The 15,836-nt window shown below is 38.0% G+C and overlaps 1 long non-coding RNA gene across 1 annotated transcript; it reads right to left on the bottom strand.

The window, feature by feature from the left end:
• Positions 1–470: 470 nt before the first annotated feature.
• Positions 471–4,090, bottom strand: LOC148126120 (uncharacterized). Its single transcript, XR_015742842.1, has 3 exons — positions 3,969–4,090; positions 2,156–2,275; positions 471–595 (listed from the first exon to the last, which is right to left on the bottom strand). It is a non-coding gene; the product is annotated as an uncharacterized LOC148126120 (long non-coding RNA).
• Between the last annotated feature and the right edge of the window lie 11,746 nt (positions 4,091–15,836).

The following is a 15,836-nucleotide window of genomic DNA, read 5'->3' as shown; positions in this document are numbered from 1 at the left end:
GTCTTGCTAACTGCCTCTGCTTTCCACCTGTTGTCTATTCCATTTGCACAACAGCATGTGAAATTGATTGTCAATCAGTGTTGCTACCTAAGTGGACAGTTTGATTTCACAGAAGTGTGATTGACTTGGAGTTACATTGTGTTGTTTAAATGTTCCCTTTATTTTTTTGAGCAGTGTATTTCACTCTGGTCTACGTAAGGCTACTGTATTCGTGCTGTTAAAAAAACAATGCTTTTAGTTAGTTTCCTATATTTCTTTGCTACTTTGTTGCCTGGACTTTTACAGATAGCCCTAGACTAATGTCAGGTTTAATATATAGGGACAACTTGCTGGCCAGGTTACCAGCGCATAGTTCCTAAAGAGATTAGACCTTAGCAAGCTAATTCATCAATGTTCATAGAGCACAATTTTCATCAGAAGGAAATATGAAACTAAGAAAGCAAACCAAATAAAACAATCTAATGCAAGAATCGAATTACTGATTGGAACTCTTCATTAAAAATCTCCTCCTGCTTCTATGTTGAACCTTCTTACTTCATCACCCTCTTATATAAGTAGTTTCCCACTCCCACCAGCCGAAACCATCACTCAGTTCCTGCAGAGAAAGGCAAAAAACAAAAATAATTTCATTAAGGCTGTATAACGGTCAGTTCTTTCCACTTCCTTAAAAATACAACCTCTGTTAACCAAAGTATGTAATATAAACTCCACACATAGGCAGCCATAATAAAGTTTCTTAAGCTTTGGTATGTTTCCAGAGGTGGTATTCAGCAGATTCTGACCAGTTCTGGAGAACCGGTAGCGGATATTTTGAGTAGTTCAGAGAACCAGCAAATCCCACCTCTGACTGGAGATTTTACAGTATCCTTCCCCTGCCATGCCCACCAAGCCACGCCCACAGAACCGGTAGTAAAAAAAATTGAATCCCACCACTGTATGTTTCCCAAAGACAGCCATCTATAATTCAACAACTCATGGCTTAATACAGATTATGTAAATCCACAAAATATACTGGAAGCTCCTGAATGTAGTGGTGGAGATTTCTAATACCTTGGTAGACTGAAAATGAGGAGCAAAATATCTGTTAAATGTGAAAGACACCTCCAGGCTGAGGGAGCAAAAATTTAAAAGTGGGAACATTTCTTTCTACTATAGATAGCAATAGCACTTAAACTTATATACTACTTTACAGTGCTTTGTAGCCCTCTTTAAGAAGTTTACTGAGTCAGCATATTGCTCCCAGCAATCAATTTTACTGACCTCAGGAGGATGGAAAGCTAAGTCAACCTTGAGCAGGTCAGAATCAAACTGCTGGCAGTCGGCAGAGTTAGCCCGCAATACTACACTTTAACCACTGCGCCACCACAGATTCACTGGTTTCATCTCTCCCCAGGCTATGAAACAGCTGATACCTCATTTGTTTTCCCTCAACTTATTTTGCAACCGTCCTCAGCATTAGAGAATATCTTTCTCATTGCTTCTAGTATAGGGAAATCTGGTGAACCACAGGATTTAATTGTTTAGATGCCGCAATGGATTCAAGTGGATCAAGATATAGAAGGTTAGGGATAGTTCAACTCAAGAATTAGGTAACAGTCATCTAATTCTCTGGGAATCCACAATGTTGCCAGTAACATTAGTCTTTTATTTCAAATAATATGGCTTCATGGAGCTTCAGGGTGGTTCACTTTATTATTTGCAAAAGCTCCTGCCTTAGCTTTCCTCACCATTTTTTAAAATAAATTTTATTAAACGATTTAAAACAATAAAAATTACAACAAATTAGAACAGCAAAGTAAAAAAGAAAATAACAGAAAAGAATAAAACTGCAGCCAGAAAAGAAAACAATAAAATAGAAAAAGAAAACTATAAAGAAAGATATAGAGACAATAAAGAAGTGGATTCCAATATTCTTTGCAGTGGTTATAAGTACAATTATATTTTGACCTCTTTCTTTCTCTAAAGTTACATCATGACCATCTTCTCTCTAATATCCTAACATGCATAATCATCAAAACCCTAAATCATGTTCATTTTTTTTTATTTTTACACAAAAAATCCATAAAGGGTTTCCAGTCACAATCAAAGTAGATACTGCCTTTTCTTTAATCAAAGAAGTCAGTTTATCTATCTCAGAAAGATCTGTTAGTCTCACCAACTTTTTCCTCCTTTCTGCTGGGATGTGCCAAATCCTCCCAATTTGTGCATATCATAATCTTGTCATAGTAATCATATTCTGAAATAATATTCCATGGCTCTTTTCCAACTGTCAATCCTAAAAGGAAAAGATCTGGCTTCAATATAATATTTTTTTAAAAAAATCCTATGCAAATTTGAATCCACCTTTTTAAAAGGTTTTTTTATATGTTCATCAAACATGATGGAATGTTGTACACATTTCCAACATATATTTGAAGTGCCTTTGCACATTATGGATAATTTCTTTGGCATCCTGTTCCAACAATACATTGTTTTATAAAAATGATCCTTAAAATCATAATGTAATGCATATTTTAATTCTTTTAAGCAAATATTTTCCCATTGATTCATCTGTGTGTTATAACCAAAATTCTTACCCCACTTTATCATAAAGTCTTTGACCTGTTCTACCTCTATTTCAAAATACCTTTCATCAGATTTTTAATAGTCACTATATTTAGACTTGGGGGAGAAAGCTTAGGCGCTTTCGTTTTTCTCTAGTAGGTAGTACTGTGAGCTAAGATATGACGATGATTATCTTCTTATAATTTTGTTGTTATTAGTTGTGAAGTTGTGTCTGATCCATCACAACCCCATGGACAATGTTCCTCTAGGCCAGGGGTGTCCAACCTTGGCAACTTTAAGACTTGTGGACTTCAACTCCCAGAATTCCTCAGCCAGCAAGTCTTAAAGTTGCCAAGGTTGGACACCCCTGCTCTAGGCCTTCCTGACCTCTGCCATCCCCCGAAGTCCACGCCAACTGCTTCAGTGACTTCCTCCAGACACCTCATTCTCTGTTGCCCCCTTCCTCTTTTGCCCTCAGTCGTTCCCAGCGTTAGGTTTTTCTCCACTGAGTCCTTCCTTTTCATCTTATAAATACGTACCATTAAGTAAGGAAATGAATAAGAGGAGGGCAAACACGGTGTGCTTCCATTTGTTTGAAGTGGGGGTAGCTTTGGGAGGTTAATTAAATTATGTTCATTCATCTATCACCATTTGTATGAAAACTGATCTTGAATAAAAATCAAACCCATTAATTTTTCTCGTGTTACCTGTGTCATGGGCAATTCCCATTAATAAGACCGAAAAAAAGATTTAAAAATGTACTTGCATTCTGACAGTTAAATCTTTGATTTTGCATTACTAGCCAATGTACACATGAATAAAGAGTCATGTGTAAAATTTTCTTATTTATGTTGCTTTCAGATGAGAAGCCCCAAAGCTTCTTAAATTACATAAAAATACAAGAATGAAAGTTTATGATGGGACTTTTGCTCCTATCCCCTAGCAATCCTGTCTCAATCACTGCCATGTTCTAAACTATTCTCATGCATTGCCTATATTCTTACAAAACTAGTTTTTACAGCCACACAAAGGCTAATGACTTGGTTTTTTGTTTGAGTTTTAGTGGAAATCCTGTTTCTCTGGAGGATAAATTCTGTGCCCAGAATTTATGATTTTTCTGGTATTTGTTTTAGGCATTTTGGCTGAAATATGCTTTCCCCTCCAAAGTGCTGGCACGAAATGAATCTTTCTCATGCAAAATATGCTTCTGCCACGAAGCTATTAGCCCCCCTCCCTTTAGGCATATATGCTGCTATTTAGGGAAGTGAGCAGCTGTTTATTTTTATCTGTCCCTTCTTTTCTCCTGCATCATCTACTTTCATTGCGGGGCTGACAAAAATAGTAGCAGGAAAGAGATGCTGCCAGTTTCCCACCGCAATAGCCAGTCCCTGAAAGCTGCGTTTTCAGCCTCTCATCCGCCATACCTTTGCACATTGTTAGGCATTTAGCAGCTGCTGGCTCTGTTGAAGTCAGGCTGAGTGCCTTCCAATCTTTTATAGCTCTCAAGAGAGCCTTGGTTAACTGAGGATCTCAGCCTGGAGAAGACAATGCATATTCATGGCGCAGCCACTACTGGTCACGTGTACCTATTGCTAGGTTACAAGGACCCAAAAATAAATCCTTCACTTTAGATTAGACCTCAGATGAACTGTTTCCCACCGCTGTGGAAAAGACCAGAAAGCTAGTTATAGCATGGTTATTAATGAGGAAAAGACAAGACAAGACAGAGCAATAGCAAAGAAAACCTCTGATGGGTAAAGAGAAGGTTCTCCCTGATTCCGGAATCCTCCTTTGGGGCCACATGATATTTCCCTGTGCAGACATTATTCACACGGTTGCTCCCGATTTGCTCTCGTCATCACTGCAGAGGGCAGCAGAGCTCAGCACTGTCACACCATCTTGAAACTAGGACAGATTTGCACCATAAGGTTGACGTACTTGTGTTTAGTACCTTGTTAATTGCCCAGTTGGATAGCATCCTCTGAATCAGACTATTTCTACCATCGAGGACTTTGACATTAGATCCGATCCAAAAAGCATTTGGCAGGTGTTGTAATGCCCGAGAAGTGTTCCAACAAAGGGAACACAGCAGTTAATGCAGGAAACAGGTTGTGCATCTCATGTGGATCCTATGTTAATCTCTGTCTCTGTATCTTCATGTGTAGTCCATAAGAAAAAATTTGTGAAACTAGGTGCTTCCACAAACTATTTCTTTTGTTCAAAATTAGAGGGCATAGTTGTGTGGGAAGCCGCCCACTTCCCAGAAGAATGAAATATTTTAGGAAATATTTAAAAAGCAGAAGATTATATTTCCCTGGATGGTAAAAGAAGAAGCATGTTTTAAGATAGAAAGTGGCTCCCTGGGCCAGTCTATCTACAAGGTATCTTCAGATCCAGGGTGATGGGATTAAGACATGACCCTCCAGGGGATTAACCCCATCTAGCAGCAGAGCTCACCACATAGCATAATCACCTGGGGACATTGCATCATCCAGCAAAATTCAACCAAACTTGGGACTCAGACAACCTACAACTAGTTATGACCCCTACAACAGCCAACAGAATACATGTTCTTGAACAGGAAGTTCAAGTGCAAAGGTCAACTGAAGGTACCCCTCTGTCTCAACTCCATGTGGTCAGCTGCCCAGAACCACCCATGTGCTTCTGCTTCACCATTAAGCCATCTTTCCAATCAGCCTCCATGTTTCCAATGTCTTTTTCCTGGCTTGGAATTGAACCAGATAGATATTTCTTCCAATAGTTGGGCTAGGCCATATTAATGGGCTATTCTCCACAATGCTCATTCTTTTCAAATCACGGTCAAAAATATTTAACCTTTGAAAGGAAAGCCCTGCTAAACCTTACTTGATCATTGATGAAAACAAGATAGCCATTCTTGCTTTCAAAGAAGTTGAGGCCATCTCTCCAAATGTTTGTTCAAGAATTCCAGGGGTGTTTGTAACAACCACAAGATGCCTTTAGGCTGGAAGAATCAGGATATTCACATTCTTCTTCAACTGACTTTCTTCAATACATTGGTTTAAAAAAAAATGGTTAAAAAAATAGCTAGGGATTTGTGAGCCAACCAGTGTCCCATTTTGCTATCTTCTGGAATTGGTATAGATCAATTTAATTCTAGAAGGCAGCCGTGCTTTTTAATTAAGTTCTACCACCACCAACTTTCAAAAAAAACTTCTAGAAAGTGTACCAAAATGATTATTTGGAATATTTCTTTGTTGATAAAGTTAGTTAAAGCCAGGCAATAAATTGAACCCTTAAGATTATTTGAATGGATCAAAAGCTACACACATACACAATTTTTTCCTCTTAAATAAGAAGTATTAAGAGCCAAAAGGTAACCTAATTACAGATTTCCAGATTTTGCCCATTATGGAATCATAGAATCACATACATTTGCAGATTGCTATATCCAAAAGCAGCTTTGTAAATTACCAAGATCCCAAATTAAAAGCTACTGCAAAAGCAATGTATTTCTCAAAACACACAACTCTGAAATGCGTGGTCACAACAGAACATTATTTGATGCCGGAAAGAAGCAATATTACTGTACTGTTGTCTGTGAACAGATGAAATACTTGATCCAGCAGTATAGGAAATATTTATCCAGAATGTTTGTGTTTGCTAAACATATTGATCATTTTCTGGCCTTCTACAGGCTGGTTTTAGAATTGATTCAAAAATAATGTTTTATTTTAAATTTTGTCTATGGATCTAATTCATCTCAACTAGTGGTTCCATTGTAAAAGCTGAGTTATATAGAAATACTGGTACCGTAGTCCTTGACTTAACGACCACAATTGAGCCCAAATTTCTTTTGTTAACTGAGACATTTGTCAAATATGTTTTGCCCTATTTTACAACATTTCTTGTCACAGTTGTTTAGTGAATCACAGCAACTGTTAAATGAATTACTGCAATGGTTAAGTTTGTGAAGTTAACAATACTGTGAATCTGGTTTCCCCATTGATTTTGCTTGTCAGAAGTTCGTAAAAGGTGATCACATGACTCCAACAACAGTCATAAATATGAATCAGTTACCAAGCATTTGAATTTTGATCACATGACCATGGGGATGCTGGAAAGGACATAACTGTGAAAAATGGTCATGTCACTTTTTTCAGTGCCATTATAACTTTGAACGGTCACTAAATGAATTGTTGTAATTCGAGGACTATCTGTACACATGTAGAAAAGTATGTACAGTCACCACACCACACACCCTCCAGAATACTCTGGTTGAGGATGTCTTTGAGACAAAGGTAGCCAATCTAATGGATGACATTCCTTCTACTTCAACCTTTGCACTTGTTTATATGTATTGACAATACATGTTGTTCACTAAGTTTATCCAGGTATCTACTTGAAATGATATGAAAAACTGAATAAAACTGAATCATTCATTGCTATTACTGATGACCAGGTTTTTGAGAGAAACTCAAAATGGAGACAGCTACTTCTGTATAGTTTTATTGTCAAATGTGTATTGCTTTTTTTTTTTTTGCCTGGTAGCCACTTCGTGCAGAGTTGAACTTAGCTATTGAAAATGTGTTTCTACTGCAAACAGAGTCAAACAAAATCTGACAGTTTTTTCATGCAACTAGGAACCAAGCTCAGGAAAGGCTGATACTGGGGAACTAACAAGGAGATAGAAAGTTAGTTTCAAGGGAAGAATGGAGAATCTTTACATCCATTGAAAGAATCTTTCAATGATACTTTCAAAACCTTTTAATAAAACCCATTACCAGGCAGTTTCATTTCAGAGAATGAACACAGGGCTACAAACCTGTAGAAATATTTTTCAGTTTGGCACATAAGCTGAGCTTGAACACAGAGGAATTACCTGGGAGAGCAGGGGACCTCACATGGGCCATGTTTTAAATACACAAAAACAAAGTTATGTGATTTGCATTATGCGTGATCTTGAGACTGGCTGCATGTGGTCATGCTACTAGCAAATGTAATGGTGGAGATAGCAGAGTCACAGCCTCAAGGGACCTGCTGCTTGGTGAATCCAGGACAACTCAGGTGCTCCTAGTCCCTATGGCAACTATGGACCTGTCCCAGGTAATATAGAGCTCAGTGCATATTGGGCACTAGGTCTGTGTTTTGTCTTGGGGCAGTTTCAGTGAAATCTACTATGTGAGGTTATTAGTATCACTTCATTACTATGGAGAGATCATTCTTTGGATGCTCTCTGATTTGCTAATACCTCACCCAAGCAAGAAGATCCATCCTGTTGAATTAGCCTATCCCAGTCAACTTAAGTTTTCCATGAGGATCTGATGATGATTCAGCTGAGGCCTTGCTAGGCGGGTGACTGAGGACCTGGACCAAATTGCTGCTCTTCAGCTCCTATCTGTGCACCAATCCCAGGGTGCACCCTGGTTTTCTGGGAAGTTTTCTCTGAAGTTTACTCTGTGAAATTGATTTTAAAAATAGTAAAAATGATGGCATTTAGGGTTGTGGTTCTGATTCACAGGTTAGAGGAACTAACACTTGTTCTCTATGCCTTAACAACAATTCCCTCACTTTCCAAAATGTTATTTGAGAAAGCTGTTCATACTTTCCATAAAGCTACATTACAGATAAATGAGTTTGAACCCATTTAAAACTGGGAGTTACTCCCAAGAAACTCCAGATACTGCACCTAGGAAGAGAATAGATGGACTCCTAACAAAAGTTCATTTTTTAAGATTGTTCAGGGAAAGCCAACAATAGTTTACTTAGAATTCTTTAAAAGCTGCGTGTAGTACAGCTTTCTCAAATTCTCTTAGAAGGACCTGCGGACAAGTTAAAGACATACACGGTTGTATACAAACTCTATTTTTAAGAAAGTAGAAAAAGAGGTTTGGCATAGCCATTCTCAAAGAAACCATCCTATAACTGAGACAGTTTGTTCCTGAGAAATGCAGCCCCTCACAATTTATCCTGGTATGGGGAAATAAGAGAGAATAATGAAGAAGAAAACCCTGTGGCTACTGTATACATTTGGTCTTTAAAATCCAGCAGCGGCCTCATTTCAGTGTTTTCGTATCATTGGAAATATTCATCATCCAAGACTTTATTGACATCATGGGTACATAAGGTCCAGTACTTTGCCCCAGTCTAAGAAAAGAAGGATCTTCTTAATGATAGAATCATTAAAATGCGAAACCTTTGCCTAGACGAGGCTTCTCCAAGGTGGTATCCTCTAGATCTGTCAAGATTTCAATTCTCCAAAAGTTTGGCTTGCAATTAAAACCACAACCCATTTGAAGGTTATTAAAAGACTATCCAAGGCTGTAGTCTGTCAAAATGCAGGTTGAAGAGAAGAAAACAGAAATTACACAAAAGTTCAGCATAGAAATTTGAACCAGCCAGAGCTATCTTTGGATCACAATGGGCTGATTGGAGGTAAGGACTAGAGCTTTCCCATTGCCAGCCTGCATGTTTAGTTCATGTCATAAGATGTTCACCTCATATCAATGGGAAGATATAAGGAAAGTAATAGAAGGGGATTAGGACATCTGACTAGGAAGATGCTCTCTCCAGGCAGGCTAGGATTTTGAGTTGCATTTATGGCATAGGAGGGATGAACCCTGATGAGTAAAATACACCTAGGACTGGGGCAGCTTGGGCTCAGGGCTACGGTCTTTGTGGGAATTCCCAAAGGTATCTCTCTCACTGGAAGAGTCATTTGCAGCATTCTGTAGCAGCAAATGAATGATGGATCTTTTTATTTGTGGAGGGTCTCCTAGCACTTAACATCTGTTGTTTCCAAGGCAACTACCGAATACATCTCATGGCAATAAGGCCAGTTCTGGCCATTAATAGCACTACTTGGCAACATGCCCCACGCCTCTTATTTGCTGCTTTGATATGCATGCTATCTTTGATCTCTGCTGGGGGAAGGGGGAGGAACAGCAGGGAAAGGGAGACTCATTTTCTAACACAGCAGACGTTTACCCCCCCAACAGAATCTGCAAGCTCAGGCCATTGGAAGCAAGGCAAAAGCAGCTGAAAAATGGGGCTGTTAACTGGCAGGTCCAGTGTAGCAGGAATGATACCACATCCTATTTCTCACTACCACATGCTCTCTTTTGTAAAAGGGAAGACCATGTACTGGGTTTGACTGGAGCATTAGGAGCCCACCATGGAAGCTGGATCTGTTTTTTTCACTGTTTTCATTCTCCCTCCTTTGTCTGTCCATCCATCCATCCATCCATCTCTATCTATCTATCATCATCATCTATCTATCTATCTATCTATCTATCTATCTATCTATCTATCTATCTATCTATCTATCTATCTATCTATCTATCTATCTATCTATCTATCTATCTATCTATCTATCTATCTATCTATCTATCTATCTATCTATCTATCTATCTATCTATCTATCTATCTATCTATCGTCTATCTAACTATCTACCTATCTAAGTCCACTGATTTCCTTCCCTTTCATCTTCTGCCGAGTATATGGCAGCAGCAATGGCAGCAGCAAACTTTTCATTATTTCTAGGCTCCTTCATAACTCCCATCTCCTAGGGGTATCAAACTCGTGGTCCATGGGCCAAAGGTGTCATGTGCTGGCCATGCCCCCCCCAGTTTAGCGAAGGGGGGAAAATTGTGATACGTCACATGATGATGTGTCATTGCGAGTTTGACACCTTTGTCCTAGATCTCATTCTGTTGTAACCTAAGTTTGATCAAGTTTAAAAAACAAAATCAGAACAATGAAAGAAAATCATAAGCAGCACTTTTATATAAAATGTTCCTTCCTTCCTTCCTTCCTTCCTTCCTTCCTTCCTTCCTTCCTTATATAGGTGATACATGCCTACTTTGAGATTCTTCTGTAAGCAGTCAGTTTTATTATCTTATTGTTATGCTCTCTTGGTTTTCACATTATTTCACTGCTACATTATTTTGCAATTACACCAGTAATCTGTAATATCATTCCATTATTTCACTCTTCTTGAAAAAACAACAGAGCAGAAATCACTCCAGAGAGGAGAGAAGTCCTTACTGAAAAACTAGTTAGTCCTGCAGGTCAGTTCAACTAAAACTCACCAGTAGATGGGCATTATAGGAAGGTGAGAGTGATTGAAACTGAAAAATACAGGGGGGAAATGGCCAGTCACCAACTTACCCATTATTTTGTAGTCAATGCAATCACAAGAAGAGAAGCAAGTGAATCTTAATAAGCATTTCAAAATACATACTTCTAAAATTAGAGAGTGAAGAATTACCCATTTTTACCTCCAAGTGTAATTGTGGGAGCTTCCTTTTCTCCCCTCTACTTTGTTAGGGACTTGGAGAGAAGTTGGCATCAGAAACAAAAGTGTCAGCAGAAAATAGAGAAAAATTAGGAAACAAAGTTCCAAGAGAGCAAATGCTGAGAGATAAATTAGTGACTGGAAGAACGTGACTCCAAAAAATACACCTCTTATCACACCTGCTATTGGTTTCATGACTAGGGCAATGAGTAATAAGGCATAGAAAGCTTTCCATACCTTGCAGGTGTCGTGGCTTGGTGTCCAAATGAAAAGGAAAGTACTACTTTGATACCAATGCAGCTAATGAAGTCTTAAAGTTGTCAGATCCATTGGAGAGTTGGGGAGAACAAGATACAGGCAATATTGTGCGGCCAAGGATGGAATGTGGTGTTTGTGGTACAATAGCTGAAGTGCAAATGAGGGCAGAACCATTATTGCCACACTCTAGTTGCACCCTAGGAGATGGAAAGAAGTGAGGTGTGATTTGAATTGAAAGTAGAAAAGATTGTAGCGGCCTGTCCCTTATGTCAGTGACTGTCCTCTCCTGAAGAAGGATGATATATTATGACCTAGGCTGCAAGGGGGGAAAACGCGGGTGGACCATGGGAGAGAAGTGGGGCATAGCTTTCCAAAGACTTGCACCAGGGTTTTTGAGATTCCTTGTCTTGCAATTGATTCACCAAGCCACATGGGGGTAGCATTGCTGTAGTTTCCAAAGCCTGCACCTACAGCCTACCAGTGGAATTTATTTATAGGAAAGCAAATGTTAAGTAAATCGCTCCCATATACTTATCTGCCATTTAGTCCTTCTGGAAAATGATAGGATAAATAAGGTCTGTAACAGTTTCCCCTTAACAACACATTGTTCCTCGTGGCATCTATATATATATCCTTGCAACTGACTGAAATCTAGTTAGATCTTGGCCACTTTAAAAAATACTATATAATTCAAGCACTACTGAGTCAGAGGCAAGTTGATATTAGTATATAACTACCAAAACTGAGCTATGAAACTCATTTGGGAAAGCCCTGGCTGATTTCAATGTAAAGCCATAAGGGGGAGGCTTTGACTTATCAGAAGCTGCCTGCCGAGGAATATAATTCGAATCACGGTAGTACCGGTAGTGAGATGATATGAACAAACATCATCTTTTGCTCCTAAACTTTGCTAATCAGGCTGAAACTGTGTATCACTTGGGATTAAAGCCCACAAAACTCAGCAGGAATTATTTCTGAGAAAGCAGGTGTAGGATGGCATTATTATTGTAGTTCCTCCTTTGAACAGACTTGTATATGTAATTATTTACCCTAGGAATAGCACAAAGTACCCATATATGCAAAGGTATCTGTCACACTTCAGGGTACACAACATTATATAGAAAAGGAATAAAGGCATGAGATAATAAAAGGAAATATAGCTAAATCTAATTTATACTAACATCATTCACTATACCTCTCCATAGCTATTTATTTTTGTAACCCATTCTTGTTTTTATTATATCAGTGCTTTTCTTTTTCGAGACTCATTAAACCACATCTTATCTTTTCTCAATGCATTCATTCTTCCTTCATATAATCCTTTCTTCATTTATTTCTCTATGTGACCAAACTATCTCAACCTACCATGTTCCTTTTATAGACATCACCACACTATCATAGGGGTCTTGTTACTTTCATTTGGGCATGTGTGTTACTGTGCTATTTTTTTTCCTTCCTAGAATTTCCCACAAATGTGCAGGATCTGCTTATTAAATCAACCAGCAGCAGGAATTGAACAACTGTGTTGCCACCTAAACCTGATATTGTGAGCTGAGAGAGTGTGTGACTGGCCCAAAGTCATCCAGCCAGCTTTCATGGCTAAAGACAAGCCTAGAATTAGCAGTCTCCTGGTTTCTGGCATGGTGCTTTAACTACTAGATCAAACCTTTGTAGTGCATTTAGAAAAGAGGTAGATTAATACAAAATTACATGAAACTATACTTCTAATGTCATCTCAAGCATGCCTACATTTCTAAAGGCACACATTAAACTACCTAGAGAGTATAACACATTATCCTGTTCCTTTTCCAGTGCTGAAACACTTGTTATTTTCACACCATTTGTTTCCATCATATAAGTAGCCCCATTTACCAATGGTAATTGGGGCCAGGGTTTCTGTCACTAACTGACGTAGTTGTGGATGCAACATCACATCACCACACCAACTCACAAGGGGACTTCCAGCAGAGAAAATGTTGCCATTGTTAGGTGAATTCCACACAATCCCAATGTCCTGCAATCATGCGGTCTCCATTTGCAATCTCCTGCTAGCTTCCCAATTGACTTTGCTCGGGGGAAGTCGGCAGGGAAAATAGCAAATGATGAACACGTGACCACAGGACACCATGATGTCACAAATGCAAGCTGGTTGCTGAGTGCCCAAATCATGATCACATGACCATAGGGATGCTGCGTCATCTGCAACTACAAGGACCTAAGTACCCCTTGTTCAGTACTGTAGTAACTTTGAACAGTTGCTGAACAAGTGGGTGTTAAAGAAGGAGTATGTGGTTCTTATGCCATTCATCACTAAACAGTCAAAGTCATTTTCATGTGCAAGTTTGACAAACCAATCATATTTACTTTTTATGTTTTCTCTAAATCAGCACAATTACAATATTTTTTTTCCATTCATAAAATTTCTCAGTGACCCACCAAAGAGCAAAAATCTACTCTCCACCCACTCAAGATTTAACTGAACAGCATGTCCCATATTTTGCTCTCAGTCATCTCTAAACCTTTTCAGTCAGAATCCCAATAAATACCTTCCCACGCAAATTTATCAAACTAATCCACTTAATCTACTTATTCATTCTGGCTACTCTTCCTTGAATATAGGGAAACAACAATAGCATTCTTCACTAGATACAGTCTTGATAATGTAGAAGAGAGTAAGGAATATGACCTTGACAGAGATATGCAAAAGACATATCTCCAAAAGACAACAAAACATTTTTAAGTCCAAAATAGCAGATAACATTCAAAAGTGGACCACACAGATGGCTCTCAATTCACTGAACTATAAAAAGGAAGAGAAAGTACTGTACAACACAAACAGATTTTCAAGATAACTGTTATTATAGCCAAGCTCAATTTTAAAAAAAAAGGTTCTGCAGTTTATTTCCTGGTTTGATCCATCTAGTGGAGTTGACATATACACACATTTAAATTGCATAGTTACTCCATAAGAAAACTACAATTTTATTTCAACATTTCACAGGTTACACCATCTGCAGCTATAGCTTTACCATTTGTCAAAATTCTCTTAGCATTTATGACTTCTTTTTCATAATTGGTTTCTGGATATCAGGATTTAGAAGCAGTTTGGTCTAGTGGTTAAGGCATCAAAAGAGAAACCGGGAGAATGTGAGTTCTAGTCCCATCTTATGCATGAAGAACCAGCTGAGTGAATGTGGGCCAGTTATTCTTTTTCAGCCTAGCCCACCTCACAGAGCTGTTGTGGGAAAAACAGAAGGAAGAAGGAATATTAAGTATATTGGTAAACTTGAGTTATTTAAAAAAGGCAATAATAAAGGTGGGATAAAAATCAAATAAATACCGTACATAAATAAATAAATTGCATAGCATTAGTTTCAATTCAACATATCATTGTTACTCCTATACAAATCTAAAAAAATGCTCCTTCTGGCATTTCCTCACTTTAATTTTATTCCCTATTTTTAGTTTTATTCATATTCTTACAGGCTTCTTGCTTAGTCTTTTTCAAACATATGCCAAATATTTTAATATTAATTTTTCTGTACGTTTGGTATCGTCTTTTTCTCATTCTTTTTTTTTACTGTATTTCTTTTCCTATATGTAGAGACTTGTTCAGTTCATCATTCCACCAAACAGTGTTTCTTTTATACTTCCTTACAAATTAGCTTCACACTTTTCTATGGCGGTCTATAATATTATTCTTGTCAAGCCAGAGAAATCAGAAAAATCCAGGCAGTTCAAATAAGTATAAAGATTTATTGCAAGCTTAAGCTCTCTACAAGAATCTGAACTATTAATGGTCAAAGTAAATTGGCGGTAGATAGGAGTCAAAGAAATTCAAGGTGAGCTGGACTTAGATCTCTGATGAGGCAAAAGGATTCCTGACTTATGATATGTTTGACCCTTCCCTCCAGCTCAACCTGGTCATCTCCTACAGTTCTTTTTATTGTGTTCCAAGCACATGCAGCACTCTGTTCTTGCATCTGTTTTCCATTCATTCTGTCAGGAGAGTAATCTATTTTCTACTACTTTTTCATAGGGGACTTGTATCTTCTTCTTTTACAATCACCCTAATTTTATTCTTGTTTCTTTAATTTCCTTTCATTTCTTCCAGCCCATTTTTCCTCAACTTCCACTACCAAAAATGGTCTGTCCCATATTCAGAATTTCTCATTGCCCTTCACTCAGGAGAGCTGATTAGAAATCAAAAACAAAAATCCTATTTATGTTATTACTTACAGTTTAAGACAATAATATGCACGTCCAAGTATGTAAGGAAATATCAAAACATGATAATAGGGAATATTTTAAATAGGTATAGAGAAATATGTAGGTAAGCTTGAAGAAAATAGAAAGCAACCATTTGGAAAACATAAACTTAACCAAGGAAACCAGGAAGATATGAGAAAGAAATTCAAGATTGCCCCATCTCTTGACTCCCTTTGGTATAAGTGGGAGGGACAGAGAAATGCTGTCAGAATTTCAGGGTTCTGTTATTATAACCTACACCGATAAATTAGAGTTTCAGCATTCCTTCTGCTGTCTGTTTTTTCATTTGATCTGCCTTGAAAATCTGCCTTAGCAACATCACAGTATTTAACTTAAACATGTTTTGCTAATATATCTTGATGTTGTTGGCAATTCTTCTGCATACCTGTATCTCACATAAAAAATATTTTTCTATTTTTTTTCAAGTCTTTTTCAGTATTCTAATAGTGAATAACTGGTTTCCCCCTCTATAAAGCTGTAAATAAAGGA

The sequence above is a fragment of the Pseudonaja textilis genome, chromosome 3 (genome assembly GCF_049901715.1).
Source record: "Pseudonaja textilis isolate UNSWEBS1 chromosome 3, rPseTex1.2, whole genome shotgun sequence".
In the NCBI taxonomy this organism is placed as follows: Eukaryota; Metazoa; Chordata; class Lepidosauria; order Squamata; family Elapidae; genus Pseudonaja; species Pseudonaja textilis.
Note: the sequence above shows the minus strand (reverse complement) of the source record. Positions and strands in the feature narration are given on the sequence as shown.